This window comes from Kogia breviceps, chromosome 1 (assembly GCF_026419965.1).
Source record: "Kogia breviceps isolate mKogBre1 chromosome 1, mKogBre1 haplotype 1, whole genome shotgun sequence".
NCBI classification, from domain to species: Eukaryota; Metazoa; Chordata; class Mammalia; order Artiodactyla; family Physeteridae; genus Kogia; species Kogia breviceps.
Genome location: NC_081310.1, coordinates 123,542,747 through 123,566,459, shown reverse-complemented (window position 1 = coordinate 123,566,459; position 23,713 = coordinate 123,542,747). Strand labels below are relative to the sequence as shown.

Sequence of the window (23,713 nt, the reverse complement as noted above, 5' to 3'; positions counted from 1 at the left end):
CCCAAGGAGGTTAAGTTACTACTCCAAGACACACAAGTAGTGATATTGCTGTGATAGAAGAATGGATTCTCTGTTCATGGTTTTGGAAGGGGAGACAATATGCCTTTCCAAACATTCAAAGACACATATGGAAAATTAGACATTTAAAAATTTTAAGGCCATGACTTTACAATCAATATTTCTTATAGTACTCACTTTTTTCCTTGTTTCATATTTAATTCTGAATACTTTTTATCTTCCTCTCCAGGTTGTAAGCAGTTTGAGGACCAAATTCAAATCTAAATTAGCTTAACAGATCTGTACATACACAGTGTCTCATCATCATAAGTTCGATAAAAACCCTATCAATGACTAAATGCAGGAATGCTCTTTCAGCCTTTCCTCCAAGACAGCTGCCAACCCAGAATGGAGTGGACAAGGAGAGAATAGAGCAGTGTCACAAAGACAACCCTCTTATTCCCTTTGGGGTAATTTAAATTGTAGTCTTAATCTCAACAGTCTCTGTCTGACACCACTTGGTCTCATATAACTCAGTTGTTCCATTTTCTTTACTCCCATTTATACAAAACGATCAGATATGCTCCAAATGCTGTCTTCCATAGTCTTTATTTTATTCCTTTCAGAAGTTCCCGTACATTTTTTTTAATGGTAATGTGATTGCCATAGCAACTCAAAGATATAAATGTTGCCTAATTGAATCGCAGTGTTGAGGATGATAGTCTGCAAAAAGACTGACTTAAATCTGGGGTGGGGATGAGAGTAGGGGGTGAATGAGGATGATTAAAATTTTGTCCCCCGAATTCCTGAGTTTGGATTAATTTTTCGTTTGTTCTGTAAGGCACATTGTAACTTTTCCCATTTAACTGTAGAGGGAAAAGAGCGGGTCAGTAGATAGGGGAGACCGGCAGTTTCTTAGCAGTAAAAGCCTAGTTATGAGTAAAGGGAGACCCCTCTACCACGTTGTTCCCTCCCCATCCCGAGGATAACGACATATGAGAAAGACGGATGCTATTGGAGGCCCAGAATCTTAAGCCGCTTAGTTTGGTACAACTGTAAACTGCCACACAGGGGCTCGGCCCTGCATCCCAAGTACGCAGTAGAAGGAAAGGTAACGGGATTTCCCACAAGCTCCACCCGAGCCTTCCCTTCAGGTTCAAAACACGTTCTGTAAATTACAAGTTACTCGGGGTGCACATGTGAGAAGGCAGTGGTCCGACACATAAATCTACTTCCAAAGGCCCTTGCATGTGCACCTGAATAGCCCTAAGCCCCTCTGCCGTCTCTTGAAAACAGCCCCCCGCTTTTCTAGCCCCAGCGAGATGTGAACTGTGCACTGCTGCCTGCACACCCGAGGCTGTGCGGAGCGGGCCGGGCGGCCACATGGCGCGCTCCCGGGTGATGGCAGCCGCGCTTTGTTTCCATCAGCAAGGGGTGAGTCACAGGCCCCCGCAGTCCCTAAGCTGGGCAAACACTCGGGCAGAGACTGCTGCAAATTTAACAGCAGGAGCAACTACCGAAGCAGCTGCTGCTTGTTTCTCCCCTTCCTCCTTCTCCTCCTCCGCCACCGCCGCCGCGCGGCCAACGCCTCCGCCCAGTCCCCTCCTCCTCCCCCCGCGAACTTAGTCAGCGGTTCGCGCCGCCGCGGCCCGATTGGCCGGCGGAACGCTCCGCGTCACAATGGAGCCGGTTGGAGGCGGTGAGCCTGGCTGCGCTGGGGCTTCCCGCTGAGCCCGCAGCAACCGGCAGCAAGGAAGTGCGGGCTCGGGGCCGCCGCCGGCGCGCCCGGAGCGGCGCGGGGCGCACCCCGCGAGGAGCGCCGGATCCCGGGGCGGGAGGCACGCAGGTAGGTCGGGGCGAGACGCCCCTGGTCACCGAGGAGCCGAGCCGACCCAGTTGGTGGGGGCAGAGGACCGGGTGAGAGGACGCAGCAGGTGGGGTTGGCCGAGCAGGTGCGGTTACCTGTCCGCGCCTCACCTGCGAGCCAGGCCTGCGGGCAGGTGGCTGGGCTAGAGTGATGAGGCGCGGTTTTGCCACTCCCTCGTCTCTAGGAGAGGGGGAGTGATACCCCCGAGGGACTTCTGGGTGCTGGGATCATTCGGGGCAGGAGGAGTGGGCGGCGCGACGAGGCGGTCGCATGTCTCCCCCAACAGTCGCGGCGCCGCACCTGAGTGTGAGTCCTCGGGGTGGTGCGGGAACCGGGTTCTGGTTTCCTGGGCTGGAGTCTCGCCCTCCGTAGATGAGCATATCTCTCCGGAGGGCGTCCGCGCTTGGGTTGCTCTCCTTTGCCCCCTGCCTTGGCGCTGTTTGTTGGCAAACACTTCATACTCGTGGGAAATCTACAGTTGTTCGCCTACAATTTAATGGTGGTGTTGGCATTCGTTTGTTTGAGGGAGAAGGGAGCAACCTATATCCATTTCGAGAGAGAAGCTAAGAGTTTCCCCTTACTGGGCTGCAGTTGAGCAGGTGCTGAGAGGTCAGAAGGGAGGAGGCTGGGTGTTGGCTTATCACTCTGTGTCCTCACCTGACTTCCCAAAGTCCATAGGTTGCCTTTAGTCAGATGACATTTGTGGCAGACTTCTTTGTGGTCAGAAAGACTCCCTCTCAGCAGCCCCCTTCCCACCTCCCCCCAAAAAGGATAAACCTGATTTAAAAACGAAAACCTACCCGTGAACTTCCTTGAATAAATTCGCCTTGCCAAAACCTTTTTTTTTTAGTCCATAAAAACATATCGGTATGAAAATTTTAAATTTTTAAATTTAAGTTAACCAACTTAAAATAGGCAGAGTGTACACTGCTTTCTAAGAGGAAATGAAATGGTATGTGTCTTTACCAGACTGTTAGGTGTCCTAAAACCTAAGTGTCAGGTTGTAGTACACAGAAGCAATCAAACTGCAGTATAATTGTTTAAAAATTCCAGTACCCTCCACGTGCTGAGGTCCCACCTCCTGAGAACCGAAAATGCTCTTTGATTTGTGAGTGCCAAGGTGACTTTCTTTTGCCCCTGGCTTCCCTAGTCAACAGCTTCACCCTTGAAGGAATATAAAATGTCAGCCATCCCACAAGTGACTGGGCCCCTAGCATGTCAGACGTTACTCTTAGTTCAGGTAATGAGGGGGACAGTGTTGTTGCTGAGTGTACAGTTGAGTCATGATACCTACTATCCATCTACTACATGTTAGAATTAAATTTACTATTCTTTGAAACGTTCATTTTTTCTTCAATTGGAAAAGTGTTCCAACATGTCCAGCCTAACAGGAAGATTCTCACATTGGGAGTGATCTCATTTGACTAGTTAAGATTTGCTTTTTAAAGACCATTCCCCTCCCTATTGCTCTTTCATTCCTCCGAATCCTCAGAATGAAAGCACCAACGTTAATTAAAATGAAAAGGGCCCTAATCAATATCACTGGAAAAGGGTACCAGGTCTTTCAAGTTTGTTTGTTTGTTTTTTAAATAGAATGCATTTTTTAGAGCAGTTTTAGGTCCACGGCAAAATTGAGAGTAACTGCAGAGAGTTCCCATGTACCCCCTGCTCCCATTCATGCATAGCCTCCCCCATTATCAACATCCCCCACCAGAGTCAGTACACTTGATACAGTAGATAAACGTACACTGAGACATCATTATCACCCAAAGACCATAGTTTAGATTAGCGTTCACTCTTGGTGTCATACATTCTATGGGTTTGGCCAAATATATAACAACATGTATCCACCATTATAATATCATCAGAATATGATACTATATCATATCACTGCCCTAAAACTCCTCTGTGATCTTCCTGTTCATCCCTCCTGCCCCCATTAACCCCTGGCAACCACTGATATTTTCACTGTATCCACAGTTTTCCCTTTTCCAAAATGTCTTATAGTTGGAATCAGTCTGTAGCCTTTTCAGATTGGCTTCTTGCACTTAGTATTATGCATTTAAGTTTCCTCCATGTCTTTTCATGGCTTGATAATTTTTCTTTTTAGTACTGAATAATATTCCATTATCCCACATTTTTTTAGGCTGTGTGGGTATTTTCCTGCAGTAGTTTGAAATTTGTGATTTTTTTTGTTTTGTTTTCTGGAGTTGAAGGCTGGAAATAATATGTAGAAGATTTTTGCTTGAGCCAAAATTTTTATTTATAAAAAAGTTTTTGTAATTTTAAAATCCTTTTTGATGGTATCCAAGTATTTTTATATTCCTTTTTGATTTTTTACTGCCCATAAAAAATCGCCTATTGAATATCTGATGTTCATTTAGTGTTTCTCAAGCTGAATTTCCAAATTTATTTTTTGCTTCTCTTTCCAGCATACTTCTAGCTTACACTGATATTATCAGAAACAAATGTATGCTGAATCTGTCATGTTACTCCAGACTCGGTGGCATGGTTTTCATTGCCTCCTATATAGCTTGTCCCTCACTGTTCTCCTGATGCAGGGAGTATTGCTTACTCTGCAAACAGTACAGACCTGCGACCACTCATAGGAATTTGGGAGGCCCAATTATACTATAGAATTTCTTTAACCAATTCTAAAATGTATGCTAATTTCTGTCATGTCTGTTTTCATATTGCTGTCTTTTCTTTTATTGCTATTGCCCACTTGCATTTTATTTCCTATCTATATTTTCTAAACTTCCTGCACACCTTTATTATGACTTAGGTTTTTTTCTCGTGTTTAAAATAATGTCTTTGGCAGTCATAACAACTTATTTTTCCTTTTCTGGATCATTAAGATTGATCTTAAATAAAATTAGGCCTAACTCCAATCACCGTGTATCTCTGCTAAGTTCTTTTCAATGCTGTTCATTTAGAAATTGAACAAAGGGTAATAATAAACTCCCTGTTCTATGACTTCCTCTTATTTAGGATTCTACTCAATTGCAACACAATTTAAATTCACTTCTGCAGTGCTGTTGTGAACCCATGTAAAGGAAGTGAATAAAAATGAGTTGTCACAACTTCAACCTTGACCTTTACTTTTGCCTTTTTGGTCTTGATATGGGTCATGTGATTCTGCTTGATATGGGTCATATGATTCTGCTTGTTTCTTTCCAGACTGTGTATCTTTGAACTTCATCTCCTGCTTCTTCAATTTCAGGATTCCTTGTAATTCTTTGTTGTTTGTTTCATCCTGTGGCCATTTTCAGGGCTCTATTCTACAGTGCCCACTCCTCGGTCAACAGCATCTTTCAGAGACATTATCAGCTACACAGCTTCTATTTCTCTTCTCTTTCCAGCTCCATGCAGGTGACTGAGATCTTCCTCTGCCCATGGAGACTAAATTTTTTACTGTCAAGTAGCATATTCCCTTTGATTGTCTCAGGTATGCAGATTTGAAAGCATATTCAAACCTTCCTTCTTTTCTTCTTTCAAATTTTTTTCAGCATTTTTACATTTCCCCCTCAAATCTATTGCAGATGATAATCAGGAGTTCTTCAGGCTTCTGCCTAAGATCGTGAACTGTGCAGACTCATGAGCCTGGGTTTGAACCCTACACTATCACTTTGGATGAGTTGCTGGATTAGTTAAGATTAGCTGTCAGTTACAGAGACCTCAAAGAAAAATTGCTTAAACAAAGTGATGTTTGTTTCTCTTTCACATTAAAATAAAAAGCTTATAGAGAGACAATTCAGAGCTGGTATTATGATTTTACAAATCCTCTGAGACCTAGGCTGGTTTCGCCTTTTAGAACTACCAAACATCAAATGAGGCCTTCAATCGCATGGTCCTAAGTGGAGCTTCAGCCATCACATCCAGGTTCCAAGTGTAGAAGGGAGGACTAAAGGAAGGGAAGAAGATGGGAAAAAGCAAGAGCCCAGGGTCTCTTAAGGACATTTCCTGGAGGCTGTCATACTTTTTTTGTTAAATCTCATTGACCAGACTTTAGCAATATGACCTCATCTAGCTGGAATAGAGACTGGGGAATATTGTCCTTACTGTAGACAACCTTATGCCCAGCTAAAATGTGGGATTTTCACATCCTTAGTAAGATGGGGGAAAGGAACATTGGAGAAGTCAAACACCACTGTTATTCTACACCTTTTTTTTCTTGACTATTGTTATCCATCTCACAGGATTCTTAGGATTAAAAGAACTCTTAACATGAAAGCATCTAATCCAGTATCCAGTATCTGGCATAAAACAAGCTTTCAGTAAATGTTAGTTGATATTCCTCCTTATTCCTTTTTCATGAATTGTCTCATTTCTCTACTACCACATCGTTGGCATCCAAGTCCTATTTTAATTACTGGCCCCAATTTATGGTACTAGACTGTAGTCTTGTACCTTATCATGGGAGGGAGCAACGCATTATTACTCAACATCACACCTATTTCTTAGCTTATAGTGTGGCTTAGATTTAAGATATAGCTGTTGGAATCAAATAGATCTAGATATGAATCCTGGCTCTCCCACTTAACTCAGTATGCCTCTTGCAGCCTCAATTTCCTAATCTGTAACCTGGGGGTAAGATTCAGATATGAGAAGTAAACGAAAAAAATGTATGTAGAGTACCCAATAAACTGTGCCTGATGAAGTAAGTGGTAGCTTTTCTTTTTTAATTTGGCCTAATCTAGATGAACCTTTTTGAAAATAAACTCTTATTCCATTAAAAAAAAGTTTTAAAATTGGTCACCTCCATACATATCCAAATGAGTGTTGTTAAACTGTTAGTCAGACTTTTTTGAGAATTGTCCCCAAAAATCAGTTTAAACCTAGCAAAGTCTTTCCTGAATATATCTATATATATATATATATCTCAGAAGCAGAAACATTCCACCAATTAGTATATTTCATAGTATTATTTTTCAGCAGCTATTTGTTAAGCACCTACTGTGTGCCAGACACTGTGTGGGATTCTAGGGACACAACAGTAAGCAAAAATGCACGTGGTCCATACCACCATGGAGGTTACAGGTTATTGGGGGAGACAGGAGAATCAATCACTGCAAATACATGAAAAATTGCTACTACCAAGGTTATTAGGAAGGAGATGTACAGGTGCCATGAAAGTATGTGCAAGCGTCTTATGGTTGGAGGTTGTTATGGTGACTTTAGGAACAAAAAATTGGCCAGGGAGTGGGAGCAGAGATGTTGTGGAAGTGTGGCTTGCAGTGAGCTTGGACGTGAGATGAGCCTCCCTTAAGCAGGGATCAGAGTGTGCCACAGGTTTCCAGCACCATTCCATAGAAGTCGTAATGTTTGGAGTCACCTTTAAGTGTTCATAATATATAACTTCTCCATGTGATCCTCTGAAAGGGGTCACCTAATTCAGGAACAATTTAATTCTTTAATAATTTATTCATGCTATATTGACAAACTTTAAATTCAGCTACTTTTTTCTTTTGGATACACCAAGCAGATGCATCTGAGAAAATTGGCTGTAAAATAGGATTAGGATCTTTTTCAGAGAGGGTTAGAGGGTTGATCTGCATCACCCTTAGCGAGGGGAATTTGAAGCCGTTTGGCGCAATGGGGGCACATGAAGGAATGTGGGCAGAATAGGTAGACCACAAAGCAGCAGTGGAAGATGACCACGGGAGGGGAGGCATAGGCAGTGTGTTCCAGAGAGCTGGCTGGACTGCTGTGCTTGGGATGGCACATCTCAGAGCCAGCAGGCAGCCGAACATCCAGTCTCTCCAAAGGCTTTCAGGCTCTCATTGACAGGACCCAGCTTGGCACCTTGGCAGTGGGGTACCATTTCTCCTTATCCTGTCCAGCTGAGCTAATGGGGCATCCTTTGGGGAAAATGTTGACTCTCTAGTCCCTTTGAGGGCCTTGGAGGGTGGCTGGGAGGCTCTGCTCCCGTGTAACATGTGAGGACATGACGGAGCCTTGGGGGCCTGCCATTGGACTGCAGGTAGTTTCTTGCTCTGAGCAGATGAATTTAAGATGAATTCTGTTCATCTGAAGATTTTAAAGTTCATCTCTCTAGGCAAAACTAAATGAGTTTGTTCCTGGCCCTATTTCAGTGCCAAAATAGGCAACTGAGTAATGACTTGTCTCCGAAAAAGTGTGAGTCATGATGCAGTTTCTAGATGCACAATGCTGTGCTTGGTGGGCAGGTTCCCAGAATATTTATGCTCTGCTAGCACTGCCCTAAGGGGGCGCAAGGCTTTCACCTCCACCCTCCCAGGAATGCCTTTGGAGCTGGGGCTTCCTCTGGCTCACCACTTGCCAGGTATTTGGAATTCCTCCCTCAGGGCACACCAACCTTGTTCCTACCTCTGGGGCTTCTCAGTTGCTGCTCTCCGCGCCTGGACCGCTCTCCTCTTATGAATCTGCATAGCTGCTTCCTTCTCAATGGAAGGTCAGCTCCAGTGACCTCAGGTATAGTTTCCCTGGTCACCTCAGATAAAGTACGCTTTGCCTTTCTCTGTCCTAATCTTTCAGGCTTTGGTTATTGTTTGCTGGCTTGTTTATCTTCTGTTTCCCTCCCCGCCCACACCAGGATATAAGTAATGTGAAAGCATGAATCTTGTCTCCCTTGTATATCTGCCCTTAAGCCTGGTACATAGCGGACTCCCCAAACTGCTACATGTGATTTTGGGCAAAAAAAAAAAAAAAAATTACCCCTTTGAACTTAAAATGGGGATGATATCACCGGTGCTACCTGCCTATGGAACAGTAAGGGCCTGGAGTTAGTGTACCAAAGATACTTTTTCCCCCACCAAAACTTGCTAATCATCTTTAGATTCCATGTTTTTGCAAATAGCAATACCATTTACCCAATTACATAACCCTAAAATGCGTAGAACTCATTCTGGGCTTCTCTTTGCTTTGTTCCCTCCTTAACTGCTCCTTAAATGATGGTGACCAGTTTGTCCAGAGGCCACATCCTTAAGGTACCGCCCATCAGTGCCCTTCCTTTACAGTCTCTTGACTGCCTTGAGTCTTTTCCAGGACTGCTGGTCATTGCCTCCAAATGGTAGTGCAGTTTGTAGTCTTTCCTGTCTCCCCCCCCCCCCCACCAAATTGGCTGTCCACACAACAGGAAAATAATCATTGTGAAAGGCAAGTTTCATACCATGACTAGCTGGTTTAATAATCCTTTAATGACTTGTGTTGCCAAAGGATCGATTGCAAATGCTTTGGAGAGCCATATAATATAGTCTTCCTCCGTCTGCTTCTACAACGCTCCAGCTTCACCTCTCACTGCCCCCTGCTCCCCGCCGTCATTTCTAAATCACCAAAGCGTGCACCATGGACACAGCGCGCACAGTCACACCCCCATGCACCAGCCATCCTAAACTGTCTGCAGTGCAGGGAGGAAGGTACAAGGTAGCCAGATGGCTTCACTCCATGGCTTTTTTTTTTCCCTTTTCTCTCTCTGTGTTCATATCCTCTTGTCAAACACCTGCCCATCTTTCAAGAGTCAGTTCAAGCATACCTATTGTGAAAGCCCATTCCAGACCCTTCCCTCTACCTGCCACTCGTAGGAGCTCCTGAATCCCTTCCCTGGGTTGCCTCTGATGCTTGTGCATCTGTTATATTCCCTCTGCCAGAGAATGCCTCTGCCTGCTCCTAGGTGCTCCCTCATGATGAAGGATGAATTTCGTTCATCTCCCGAGTGAGCTTCCTGAGCCAGGCATTATGCTTGGCATGTAAACCGATATGTGGGAAAGAATTAGCAATAAAATTCAGTATACTTATTATCTAGTCCAGGGCTTTGTTTCAATAATGTACTTTTTTTTTTTTTTTTTTTTTTTGCGGTATGCGGTCCTCTCATGGTTGTGGCCTCTCCCGTTGCGGAGCACAGGCTCCGGACTTGCAGGCTCAGTGGCCTGCTCATGGGCCCAGCTGCTCCGCGGCATGTGGGATCTTCCTGGACCGGGGCACAAACCCACGTCCCCTGCATCGGCAGGTGGACTCTCAACCACTGCGCCACCAGGGAAGCCCTCAATAATGTACTTTTGACTGGTATTTGGAAATCTGAAAGATTTCCTTGAAGGTTAGAAGTAAGAAGAAGAGTTATTGTGTATATGCTCTTAATAGGTATCAGTTGAATGACCAAAATATTTTGTTAATGAGCTAGTGTTTACTGAACGTTTACTGTGTTTAGAGTTCTGGATTTGGCCATTTGCAGGGGATGCTTGACTTAGCTTTTGGACTTTACTGAAATAATTCTGGCTCTTTCTATTAGAAGTCAAAATTTTAGATGGTCAGCACAGGTTCGTGGCTTACAGGCAGTTTAGGATCTCCAAGGGTGCTTTCAATTCCAGGCTTTGGGGACTAAACTTGGGCACAGAGTACAGCAAGATAGAAGCAACTTTTTTTTTTTTTTTTTTTTTTAATCTGGCTGCGTGGGGTCTTAGTTGTGATATGCGGGCTCTAGTTCCCTGACCAGGGATTGAACCTGGGTCCCCTGCATTGGGAGCATGGAGTCTTAACTGCTGGACCACGAGGGAAGTCCTTACAGGCAGTTTAGAATAAAGTGTCTGATAATGTTTTTTGTCCAGTACCCCCTAAAAGGATTTTGAAACACTATGTCCTCTCTTCATACATTTTAAAAGTTAATATCTAAATTTTTTGACAGTTGTAAAAAATGGCACTTCTGATACTATAAATATTGATTTTAAAAAACACTCTTTTAATGGACCCAGTGGAAGCTAAATTAGATACCACAGTGATTTCATATCTACCATGTCATCCATTTAAAAAACACACAAACAAGCTGGTCTAGAAAATCCGGGAATTTTTACATAGTTGTTTCCCTTGTGGAACTCATTTCATTCTTCTTCTGTAAAACCTAATCCCCATTTAACAGTCTTACGTTTGAAAATCTTTCATTGATTACCTTATCATACTCTTGTGATGCACATATATACACACTATATTTTTTTAAGTTCTCTTGACAATAAGCCTCTAAATGTTAAACAAAATTTCATTTGGATTGAGTTTTTATGATTTTGACTAATATATGATTGACCAGAACAAGTATATTAGAATTTTCATGAATAATTATTAAGCATAGGTAAAATTTTATGGAAAATAACTTCTAAGTGAGATGCCTGGGGCTTAAAAAGAGTTTATTTATGCATAAGTAAAGCATTGCTAAAATAAGATAGGCTTCATAATCAAGGCTTCTTTTTAAATGTAAATGCTTAAGACACCTTACCACATAAATAAGTGTATGGGAATGAAGGCAGTATAATTCCACTCTATTTTTTTAACTCCTGAGGTGTATGATAAAAGTTACCTAGTGATTGAGCACAAAAATGATTTTCCATGTTCTGTCCTCTAACAGCTTGATTGGGTCTCCCTCCAGTGTTGTTTGAAGCAAAGAAATGGATACTTTCCCCAACTCCCAAAAGGATCTCAGTCTTGAAAGTCAATCACTTTCTTAACATCTATAACCCTACAGGTATTTCAAATGACCCTCAGCTTGGAGCCCTGGAGATTTTTACTCCCCAAGGCAATGCACCATAAGCAGACTCCTGAGAAATGAGATGTTTACCTTTCTTGTGGAACGTGGGGAGAGGATGACTGTGAAAAGGGAAAAAAGGGAGATGGCCAGAAGGAACCAGCTGGACGTCAGGTGTTCTGAAGCACATACTTTTAGGCGAGGGTTAATTGGTGATCTGGAAGTAGATTCTATCAGAGAACTCCTCTTTCCAAAAACCAAAAAGCCCCCAAACCCCTTACCCCACTTTGAAGATCAACTGGTTTGGGTGCTAAAGAAAACTTTTCAGTCAAATTCGCTGTCAACTCTAAGGAAAAAGGCCCCAATAGGCCAATTTAAAGATTTCTTCTTGGTGGACAAGAACATTCAAAAGGGAAAGAACATGGTTAGAGCTTATCACTCTTTTAAAAAGACTTGATGGAAGCTAATTTGATACCAAAGTGATAGAATCACCATTATCCATTTTGAGAATGTACACTCAAACTCTCCTAGAATATTTAGAAATAATACATAATTTTTTATACACATTGTTAGACTATATACAGATAGAATGTTGGTAAGGATCGCCAGGTGCTTGACTGACAGTCACCTAGGTCAGTGGGTGACTGATTTCTAAGAGCAAGTCTTAATCCCATTGAAAAAAAGTTTTCTGCAGCGTTTTGTCAGAAATGCTAATTTCTTTCCAAGAGGAGGTTGTGAATTACATGCAAAAAGGTTTGGTCCCAGGCTAGGTTCGGGACATTTTTTTCTTTACAGAGTCATGCATTCTGAAGGGAGAGGAGTTGAGCCTGGCTGTCATTCCCATTGATTCGTAAGTCTTTATTGGGTCCTCCTGGATCCTGGATGCTCTTGACACCCTGTATGTAAGGACACTGTACAGATGTTCCGTGTGCCCTTGCCTTCTCCCAGCAGCTTGTAGCAAATCTCTCCTGGAACACTTTACAGGGACCCTCACCACATTACTTACTCTATTATACATTTGTACATGACTTCAAACATACTGAAGCATTTATATGCACATTTATTCTCCTGATGACCTGTGGGAGATGGGGCAAGTATTATTCCCAGGATACAAATGTGGATGCTGAGTTTATAAGTGGATTGTGGCTTGTCTCTCAGACTCTACAAGTTAGCTGTAGATCTGGTACCTGATGAAACAACTTTTTCCACAGTATATTGCCTGCCTCCTTTTCCCAGATGTGTTACTTTACAGAACGCTCTAAAAATTGAAAAGCTTGCCTTAATGTGATCATAAGAAGATTAAGTAAGACAGATATGCTCACAAAATGCTTAGTAGAGTACATTGCTCTTAGTAGGCCCCCAGATTTTTTAAAAAGAAAAAAAATGTATTTGAATTTTGGGTCTGCCATGCTTCATTTTATGGATTAAGAAAAAATTTATTCAATATTTTTGAGCACTTAATATTTGCCAGGCACTGAGAATAAATCCAACAATGAAGAAAACAGCATGGAGTGTACATCCTAGAGGAGGGAAGATAGATAGTAAGCAAATCCAACATATAATATCATGTACTGAGTGCTCTGATGAACAATGAAGCAGGGTACAGGGCTAGAGAGTGGTTGGCGGCTGGTAGTGGTTGGTGACACAGAGTGGTCGGGAGAGCGTCCCTTGGGTGAGGACTTTTGAGAAGACCTGAGTATTACACTCACCTGAGTCCGAGCTCAAAGCCCTGAGTTTATTTGGATAAGTTGATTCAAGTCATGGTATTCTAGAGTTGTGTGGAAGAGATCTTACAGAGTATCGATTTTTAACCTTTTTTATATTATAGGTATCATTGAGTGTCTTTCCCAGCATACTACACACATATGCATAACATTTTAACATGCCTTGAAATCATCCTTAGAACACCTCAAGTTCATATCCCTGTTCCATCTCAGTTTTTCTTTTTACTGATAAGACATTAAGGTTGAAAAAGGCAAAGTAAAAATCATCCAGTGTCACAGCTAGTTAGCAGCTGAGTCAAGGACCTAAGATTCCCATAAAGTTGTCCATTGCTTTTTCTGCTAAACTCTCTAAGTTGCTAGTATTAAACTCTCTCACTTTGGTCCATAAAGCATCTATTTTTTTTTTAATATATACACCATTTTTATTTACGTAGAAAACCTCCCCAAGTAGCTTATGTGGCCAGTGTGGCTCCTTGTTCTACTTCCTGACCAGTAACAATATAAGTAATATCCCAAGCATTCCAAATGTCCTAGAAAATTATGAACAAGGAGGACTCAGGCTGGCAGTAGAAAAGGAAAAAACAAACAAAAACCAAAATGGAGACCTTGGAGTGTGAAGATATTCTTACAGACAGCAGAAGGGCTGGAGGTGGAAAAGGCCTTGTCCCAGTTTTGACAGGGACTCCCTAGGGTGAAACAACAGTCACCCTCACCACTCCACCCACTGATTTCCTCTGGGGATATTTTATACAAAAACTTGGAAGATAAACTTGTCACTTTCAGGAAAATATTCATTGTATCAACTTATCTTCCCAGCCACACTTCCTTAACAGATGTCTCAACTTTTAGTACAACAAAATAACCAAAAATTTTAAGTAGTAATCATCCTGGCTGTGGAACTAATGTGTAATATCCAAAATTGGATGCTGTGTAAAGGTTTTGATTTGCACACAAGATTTTCTAATAAAATACACCTGGCTTTAAAACCTCCAAAAGTTAGCCACTCTGCCTCCTACAAGCACTGATATTTATTGAATTTTTAGGCTGCTTTCTGTTGTTGCAAAGAAAACCTACTTTTTCCATTAGAAGTACCCCATAGTGTGTTGATAGAAGAATTCTAGCCTTTTCTCTCTTAACCAGTGAAAGGCCCTTTCTTCCGTAGTCCCCATCTCCACCCCCATTTCTAGGTATTTCTAGCCTACTTTTCCATCTGTGTGCCTTGTTGCTATGGTGATGGGCACCGTAGAAATAGAGAACAAAGCAGATATAATAAGCATCTCCTACATGGTTCACAATGCTAAAAAGGAATCTAGGTTTTTTCAGGCATGGGTGGTTCTTTATTGGTGGTAGAACTGGACCAACCCAACTGGGAGGGGGCACTGGGGTTATGAGCTGATTCAGACCCTACTTTTCCCATTGTTCTGCACTTCACCAGACCTTTCTTTACCCATAATCATGAAGGTGAGCAAAGAGCATTAGGAGGAGCCTGTGGAGGGGATGTAGTACGGAAATTAATGCCACAGAGTCACCCCGCTGCAAAAGACAAATCTACTGAAGTATATTGCATGGGAGGAATCTTGGGCTGGTTTTACGGTTTACCAGTTGTTAATCCTATTGCTTGAGTTAGCATTGTTCAACTTAATCTTTCAGTAGAGGAGATTTGCCAGCTTAGATTTTTCCTCCCTTCAAAGTATTTAGTCAGTATTAGACTTTTAAAAAAATTAAAGAAAAATCTGTCTTGATTATTGATAGCTTGCAGTATTTGCTCCCATCCATTGAAGTTTTAAAAATAAGTGGTTAAACTAATGTGCACTTACTTTGTGCTTGTTTTAGAATTACAATTAAATATTCTCTCTATATTATGGAAATTAGTGTTTTCCATAAGATCTGGGAGAAGGTGCCCACAGTAGTGGGCAGTAGAATGAACATATATGTTCATTCTTTCATATATTACATCTTCAAGTATCAGGTTCTTAGACACCCATAATGAAATACCCAAAGAGTAAATAAAATATTCCAATTAACCAATTCCAATTTCCAGACACTTATTTTTAAATTGAATATTATGTTTTATAATCACTTATAAAACACTTATGCATCACTTATGTTTTATGTTTGTGTTTTATGTAGAGGGAAAAATAGTTTTTAGCATAATGTTTTAGTATGTAAAGTCATGGGATGCGAATCAAATTTTTGGTGCCAAAGAAGGTGAACATTCTATGTGTCTGTTGCATTGTGGCATGAGGGCCTGAAGTTCTTTTTGGCTCTAAATTCTTGTTTCTTTGGCCATGTGGTTCCTTTCTTTTTGCCTGATGAAATAGTATTTTGCCAGTTTTATCTGCTATAATGTCTCTTACACTGATGTGAAAATATGCTTGGAATCAGTCTCACACTTTGAGTTTTTTAAGTATACACCCAGTGTAGCCCTCCCTGCCAAAGTCAGCTATTCCACTTTGTGTCGTGAATGGAAGAATGAGAGCACTGGAGACTAGAGTGGGAGTTGGAACTCCCAGTGCTGATTCTGGCTCAGCCTCTGCCTGGGGTGGCCTTAGAGATACATTTTTAACCCCATAAGCAGCACTCAGCTTCATCAGGAGGAGCCCAGGAGCCACAAGGAAGGTTTTGAAGCAGAAGGTAACATTAGATTTGTTTTGGGAAGTGATGCTGGCCGTTATGTGGAGGATGTGTTGGAGATGTGAGAGATCATGTTGGGAGACCCAGTAGGGCAGTGGGGATGGAGCAGAGGAGGCTCATATGAAAAAAACTTGAGGAAGAGGTCATAGGAGTACATAGTCTCATTTTCTTTCATCACAAGCATCCCATGGTAATTATGTAAGTCCATCTATGCTTACTGAAGTTTTACTAGTTTTACTATAACTTATAACTTTTCAGTTTTTTGTAGAAGGAAGGGACTAAGTTCCTTCTGACTATTTATGAAGTCCCCCAAATCCTCAAATTTCAGGTTACCAGTGAATGTACTTATATTAGCACGACTTTAAAAATCATAGCTTTGCTATAGGCTGAGTATGTCCCCCGCAAAATTCATATGTTAAAACCTAACCCTTAAGGTGACGGTATTGGGGGGGTGTCTTTGGGAGGTAATTAAGTCATGGGGGTAGAGCCTTCAAGAATAGGATTAGTGCCCTTATGAAGGAGACTCCAAGAGCTCCTTGCCCTTCCAACCATGTGTGGACACAATGAGAAGAGGTCCTTCTGTGAACCAGCAAGTGAGCTCTCACCAGACACTGAATCTTCTGGCACCTTGGTATTGGACTTCTCAGCTTCTAGAACTGGGAGAAATAAATGTTGATTAAGCCACCCAGTCTATGGGAGTTTGTGATAGCAGCCCGAATAGATTAAGACAGCTTCTAAACATGAGTGTCTTACTAGAAATGAGAGAAGACTTGGGAGAAGTAGTGTGTGTTCTGCGGGAAGAATAATGACTCTTTTTGCACAGGAGAAGTCTGTGGAAAGCAGGTAATCACTCCACACAGGACAGTTCCTTGTTTCCCAGAAGGCTTGAAAACCGTGGGCACGTTGGGTAGGTTTTATGGGGGGAGCAGGGCTTGTATTTGCCAGGAGTTTCCTCCTTCATGGGCAGTTGTTTTCTGATGCCTCCTGGGTGAAAGGAGTATCCATTGCATTTGATGTTATCATCAAGGTGAAGTGAGAAAGGCCAGGTAGAACTATTTCTATTTTTACGATTAAGCTGGCGTTCTGAGAGACCGTGTAGCTTAGTTCCCAAATAAGGTAGATGTTAGTCAGGATAAGAGTTCACACTCCTTAGTCATTTTGCTGACTTCTCTTACTACACCCATGACTGAAGGAAGGGGTGAATGAATGAATGTATGTTTAGTGTGCTGTTCATTTTATTGAGCTGAGCTACTTTTTATTCCCCTCAAAGATGTCTTTGAAGATGATTCACATTCTTGCTAGTCTTACGAGTTTACTGGTTGTGCAGGCATAGAAAAATCCCATAACTGTCTCAGTTGCCTCATCTGTAAAGTGGAGATAGCCTCATGGAGTTGTTGGGAGCATAAATAAGTTAATTGCTATAAAGGGCTTAGTAGAATATTTACATGTGGTTATCTTGTGGTGAGTGAGCATTAGCTTCCACAACTGAGTGTTACAATATACTGAGCCAACTTGACTACTTCAGCCTCACATCAGCTACTTATAAGAGCCTCACAAAACACTGGGCTTGTTTTCTCTTGTCTACCTAGGAAGAACTATTAGGGTAAGTTCCACTTGATTTGTCTTTTGATGATTTATAATTTGTTGTTTCAGTTAACTAGGTTTAAATGGGCTTTTTACTGGTTATTTTTAGAGTCAAATTACTTAATGCTGGAAAATTAGGCTTTTATATAGTTATTGATTGTACAGGAACACTACAAATTAGAAGAAATTATAGCTGTCCCAGGACCAGATTGGAAAAGCCTCTAAGTTTTTATTATAGCCTGAAATTTGTTCAATCTTCACATTCTCTGAAATTCAACTTTGAATTATTCAGCAAATGAACAAGTAAAAAAAGTATGGTCCTTCACATTTTTAATGCATATTTTGAGATATGTAGACTTTAACTTTGAAAAGTCTTTCATGATAATTGATCAGCATGGGTAACAATACTCAAAAGCCACATAAATCTAGATAGCATAAAATTCTCATTTTTAGCTGTAAGAAGCCTTGGAGCTCCTTTGTTTCTTTTCCTGTTCTGCATGAAGGTGACTGAATCAGTGACTGGTAGTTTCCTTATCTTAAAGTGATCTAGATGAGAGAAAGTTTATTCTAACAATATGATCTCATTTTTGAAAAATGATGATTTTTTTTCAATCTCTTTATCATTTTATGTGTGAATGGAGAATGAGTTGTAAGGATGCAGAGAGTTGCCTGGTGTGTGCATTGGAGAATGATGAGAGGGGAAAGGGAACAGAGGAAGGAAACTATTCTGTAGTTCACTCTTGATTCTGTGTTTTTCCTCTCTAGTGAAGTCCTCAGAGATGTTACACATGGTGCAGCAGTCTTATAAAAAAAAAGTTCTTTCTAAAAACATTTCCTTTCCTAATAAGATTTCACTTTGGTGCTTTGTTGTCAGTGTGCTGGGAATTTTGAAATGTTCTCTGTGTATTTCTGTGATTTTTGACCTAATAATCTCATGTGGGTTTACCAGGCTTAGCAGCTGTTGTTTTTACCAACTATTGCTAAATTCTGTTAATGTCCAAATTTGAAAAACCCTTTTTTCTACATTGGCCTAGATTATCCAGAGTTTTAAATTTAAGCCTTTTCCTCACCCCTTGTAATTTTCATTTACTTGCAAGAAAACATATAGTATTAATATTCTAATGGATGGTTTATATAGGCTGAATCTGTCTCTCACAGGACTCCAATGACAGCTTGCAGTGTCAGTTGCAGAACAGCATTTTTTTTTGATAAAGCCATCTATCCTCTTTTCTGCTGGAGGAAGGAGAGACCTCAATTCTATTGTAATTTAAGTAGTGTTTAGTGTAATATGATAAATGTTTGCAGAGTGATAGTAATGATTGTTCTTTGACAAAGCAAAAGGAAAAGTTGAGAAGTCAAAGACTTTGAAAATGTCCTAGGAGAAAATAAATTCAGAATTATAGCCATTTTGGGGGATAATTCTGCAGTTTTATTTGAAGGAGGGCGTCAGATGTTGAATTTTGCCTTTTCATTTAAGTAATGTAACAGGAATTTTTCGTAAATAGCTGACAATATATCTTGCTTCCTTTGCAGTCTCTTTTTAGGGGTCCTTTAATTGGTCTGTTTTAATTATAAGGCAGTGGTTTTTGAACTAGAATCTAGGTATGCTCTTGAATTCCTCTAGGGTTAATTTTGTTGGTTCTAAGCCCCATCTGATCTCTATACTATCTTTCACATTCCCATTTTCCCTGTTGAGAGCTTAAATTTATTCTCATATATTCAGGATCCAAAGCAATAGTTTTTCTTATTATTAAATCAGATGGCCAGCCGTTTCTGCATTTACAGTTAATGATGTGTATCAACAACATGCTTTATAATTACAAGGCCATCTTTACATACATAATCGCATTTGACTCTGACAGTCCAGTGAGAGAGGAGAGAGAGAGAGAGAATGGCTACAGTTAATTCCTATTTTATAGGTGAACTTTATACCCAAAAATGACACGCAAACAGAAGGACTAGGAGAAGAACTAGTTCTTTTAGCTTCATGTCTAGTGTTCTTTCTGGCCTGTCATACTTCGTGGGCACACCCTGTTCTATGCCATGAGACGTTTGCCATATAAGCAATTGAGTCAATATGCTGTGTGAAATTGGTGTACCAGATTTTAATAAACTTTCTAAAACCAGGTTGTTATTCTTTAGTACTCTTCCTACTAAGCATTATCATTGCACTGTCTGTGTAGTGAGAGCAGTTTCCTGCTTTCCAGGATAATGCCATTGTGAGTATACAGCTTAGGAGGTACAGAACAACAGGACAGCAATAAGAGAGATGCCCAAGGAGACATATAACTAAGTGACAAGTTCAGTGGAAACAATGTAGGAAGTGAGACCCAAGCTGAGCCTGGCAGGATGAGATAGAATTTGGAAAGGTGAAGGGGGTAGAAGGGAAATATCTGAGCAGAGACGTACAGGACAGAATGTATGCAGTACTGAAATAATTGTGAAATGATATGTCCAGGATTTGCTTCAAAATAATCCTGGGCATGGGTGTGATATGAGTTGATAATTGTTGAAGCTAAGTGAAGGGTACATGGAGCTTCCTTATACTATTATTTATACTTTTATATTAGAGATTTTTCATAATAAAAAGTTTAAAATATAAAAATGGTATGTAATATTTTTGGACAGTGGGTAGGCTGGCCTATCTAGAATAAAGGGTTTGTTCAAAGGCACAGTGGGAAATGATGTTGGAAGGATAGTTCAGAAACAGATTTGGTGGTGGGAGGGAGTTCATGCATGTACACTCTGGAGTCTGGGTGAGTGCTGGTAGACACTGGTTCATTTACGAGAGTTAGGTTGGACTTGACTACGTGCTGAAGGTGGGGTCACAGTGCAGCCTGGCATCCTCGTCCAGGATGACAGCAGACCCACTTAGGGGGTTTCTTAGACGCCAACACACCTGACATGCCGTATTCAGTTCTGGAAGGCACATTTCAAGAGGGCTTTTACAAACTGAGTTTCAATGGTGGTGTGACAGAAGGTGTCACATCTTAGGAATCTTTCTTGTAGAACACTCCATCATTTTATGGTTGTTTACCTGGAAAGGACTTATTTTCCCATATGCCAAGTTCCTTCTCTGCTCCTTTTTAAACTCTCTCTCTCGTGTGCCTGAGAATGGGCAGTAAAAGCGAAATAAAAACACTGCTGATTGCCCAGTAATATAGAGGCACATGTGCGTGACGGCACCTAATTTAACCTCCTGGAAACAGCCTTTAACAGCAGACAGTTACACACAGAAGCACCCAACCGTTTAGAAAGCCTAACTCTTTGGTGTAGCTTTCTGAAGCAAAGTTCCCTCTTCCTTCCTGCTTAAAATGTTTCTCTATTGCTGAGGAAAAATAGGAGAGAAATTTGGATAGTTGGTAATATTAAGGAATTATTAATTATTTGGATGTGATTCAGTGGTATGCTAGAGTTGACGAGATACGATGGTTATGTTTTCAGGAATTTTGTAAGCCAGTTGTTAAACACAACCATTAAAAAATTATACAAACTTGAAGTATTAAAATAAAAGTAACACCCAAAATTGATCACTTCCTATTAATTTTTCTATAATTTGCTGTTATCTGTGCTCTTAAGGTTATTTATATCTAATGTCTCTGCATAGTCGAGGTACTGAATGTGTGCTGCACATTTCTTATCAACCCCTCGGAAATTGGCAAAGACTACAAATCAGGGCCTTCCCCCTCCTCCCTCCCCACCCCCCTGGCCAGAGGACTGGTTGTAAAGGACCTACCAGCACACTATTGGGTATGATTATGATATTGTATATTTTTTAAACTCTTTACCTTTTGGAGATGCATACTGAAATAAGCCAAATAAAATATAATGTCTAGAATTTGTTTCAAATAATCCAGTTGGAGTGGGTATCATGATTGTTGTATCAGAGTGATGGGCACATGGGCTTCATTATACGACTACTCTCTCTACTTTTGTGTATGTTTTAAATTTTCCATAATAAAAAGTTAATAATTAAGGAATGTTAACAATATGAATAAATAAGTTGCCTATACCCAGGAGACAGTCTGGTACCTGCCTGTCCCTCAAACTTTGATGCTAACATTGATAAAATATTATTCTCTAATTTTAGAGACCTTATTTGTAACTAGTTGACATAGATCATTGAGCTTAAATGTCTGTTTCTCATTAAATAAAATCAAGGAATCAGTATGTGCAGTTTACCATACCTATAAGTATAAAGGAATCCAACACTGCCTTCCCTAGGGCACTGAAAAGCTCTCTCTTCACAGTGGGGCAAAAATGCATTGTTGGATTGCAATCCTGTTTGCAGAACCAGTTGTATAGATAGGGAAAAATGAATCAACTTATTGCTCAGAGGACTACTTTGGGTTGTATGACAGCTGTGTACCCTCTAGATTTATTTTCAGTCTAACTGATTTGAGTCATTTCTCAAGTAAGGAGTGCTGTCAAGTGAATTGTCTTCTCTGCAGATGAAGAGAGCCTTTCTCAACATTGCCTTGCTGGTAGAATTGACGCATTTGGAATTGTTGGCCTATGAATTAAATTAGACCCAATCCAATGACTTAAAACACATAGCCTAGGTTGTATACTGACTACATCTCACAAAGAGTGCAGAAGCACAGTATTTTTTCTAGTATATATCTAGACATCAAGTGGATAATTTGTAGCATAAATTTGTAGCTTAGAGTACATCTCTTTTTATCTAAGTTTGAAGTCCTTTTAAATTTCATTCGTAATATGCATCTGGAGAATGGTAGTAGTTTTCTTTGTGTCTTTGATTGTATAATAATTCCTACTTACCAAATGTAGTTGACCAGAAAAAAAAATTATGTAGAATAAGGAATGCAAGTGGTCACGGTGATTAGCCCATCAGACAGAGTGGTGCAGAAATTATTAGATTTATAAGGGGGACAGGGAAGGGCAGTAAGAACCTTGAGGGGAAAGTAGTCTATAATATCTTATAATTTTAAGTTATATGAGTTTCTAGGCTGTGTAAGAAATACAGGCTTAGACCATTCTCTAGGTTTAACCCCCCCCCCCCCCACACACACACAAAATCAAAATGTCAAGCAATGAAAATAACAGATGTCAAACTCAGGTAACCTGGGGTCAGAATACCAAAAGGAAGCCTAGCTTGAAGCAGATGCTGAAAACAGGAATTGAGATCAGGAAACCAGAAGTCAGAGTAGGAGGGTAGAAGAATCATAACTTCCTTATAAGACAGAACTACGCAGAGGAATCACCTGGAGAACCCGGGAGGTTTTGACACTTGGGTACAGTTTTCCCCATGTTCATTTCTTTGTACCAATAACCTTCAGTGCCCTGCAGGATCCCACCATGATACAGGTCCTAAAAGGATTTCTTTGGAGTATATAAATAGAAAGCATGGTTCAAGATGAAGTTGGGACGTGGAGATTGAGTCATGATTGCTAAGGAAAAACACATGTCAAGTTCTTGAAGTACAGTAATCATAGGACTGTGATTTATTCACTCAGCAATTATTTATTGAGCTCCTACTATCTGAGTTAAAAGCTGGGGATACATCATTGAACCTGACAGATAAAAGGTCTGTGCTCTTGGAGCTTACTGCCTAGTGGGTAGACACAGAAAATAGACAAAATAATTATATAGTACATTAAACAGAGATAAATTACATAGAGAAGAACAAAACAGGAAGTATTCTTCAGAAATGGATTCCCCAAGGATACATTTCCCAATTCTATCAAAGCTAGCAAAGGAAAGATTGATATTTATAAAAATCACACACACACACACACACACACACGAATACCACATCTGAAATTCCTTCCTGTTTCTGTTAACTCTGCTGATGAGCTAAATATATTCACTCTTTCTACAACCAACCAGTAGGTTTAAAGCACAAAATGAAGTTTAAGTAGCATGGGAGAGCAACTTTTTTTACACTGAAGTACAATGAAAAATATGCCCTTACACATTTTGTTAGGGAGTTGGCCATCCTGATTCATGATCAGGATGGTAGTGAGCACCTACAACAGAGAGGCTGGAAGTTATTTAAAATCTTCCAGTCCTGTTTACCTCCAGTTGGGCAGACAAGTAGAAGCCACACAAAGAGATGTGTGTGTGTGTGTTTTATAACATATAGACATTATGTTTTAGTTAACTTGATTGCCTTCATAAAAAATTAAATTGTCTCATCTTTAAGTAGAAATATTCACAAAGGCAATTATTAAGTGAACTCCTTTATTCAGGAGATGGACTCAGTCTACATTTACTTCTCTATTCCAAATTACCAAGTGCAAGCCTTTAAATCCAACATTGGCCAAGGTCAGCAGCAAAAACGAACAGTCTAACAAACATATATGTCCTCCTCTCCTTAGGGCTCCAGTTTATTTCCAACTGCCTACTAGACCTCACCACTTAAACAGGTACTGCAAACTCAGTGTTTTAAAAACCACA

The 23,713-nt window shown here is 40.7% G+C and overlaps 1 protein-coding gene across 5 annotated transcripts in view; it reads left to right on the top strand.

Moving 5' to 3' along the window:
* Positions 1 to 1,721: 1,721 nt before the first annotated feature.
* Positions 1,722 to 23,713, top strand: part of LRRC8B (leucine rich repeat containing 8 VRAC subunit B) — an 84,895-nt gene continuing 62,903 nt past the window's right edge. For 3 of the 5 annotated variants that reach the window (XM_067043080.1, XM_067043084.1, XM_067043073.1), the window contains exon 1: positions 1,722 to 1,843. The gene's annotated coding sequence lies outside the window, so the exon portion shown is untranslated. Of the gene's footprint in view, positions 1,844 to 12,146; positions 12,202 to 23,713 lie in introns of those variants that run through there. The other 2 variants (XM_067043078.1, XM_067043074.1) reach the window with 2 other exon arrangements.